Consider the following 259-nt stretch of genomic DNA (forward strand, 5'->3'; position numbering starts at 1 on the left):
AAGTGCTCCATTTATATATTTTATTGTAAATTGGGATGTCACACTTGCTATTTTATGCTGTGTACATTTCCTGGCCTTAGGCTTGTGTTAAACACGTCTTGCTTAAAGGATATTAGAATCACAGTATCATAGTATGGCCTGGGTTGAAAAGGACCACAATGATCATCTAGTTTCAACCCCCCAACTGTGTGCAGGGTCACCAACCACCAGACCAGGCTGCCCAGAGCCACATCCAGCCTGGCCTTGAATGCCTTCAAGG

This window comes from Meleagris gallopavo, chromosome Z (genome assembly GCF_000146605.3).
Source record: "Meleagris gallopavo isolate NT-WF06-2002-E0010 breed Aviagen turkey brand Nicholas breeding stock chromosome Z, Turkey_5.1, whole genome shotgun sequence".
Classification (NCBI taxonomy): Eukaryota; Metazoa; Chordata; class Aves; order Galliformes; family Phasianidae; genus Meleagris; species Meleagris gallopavo.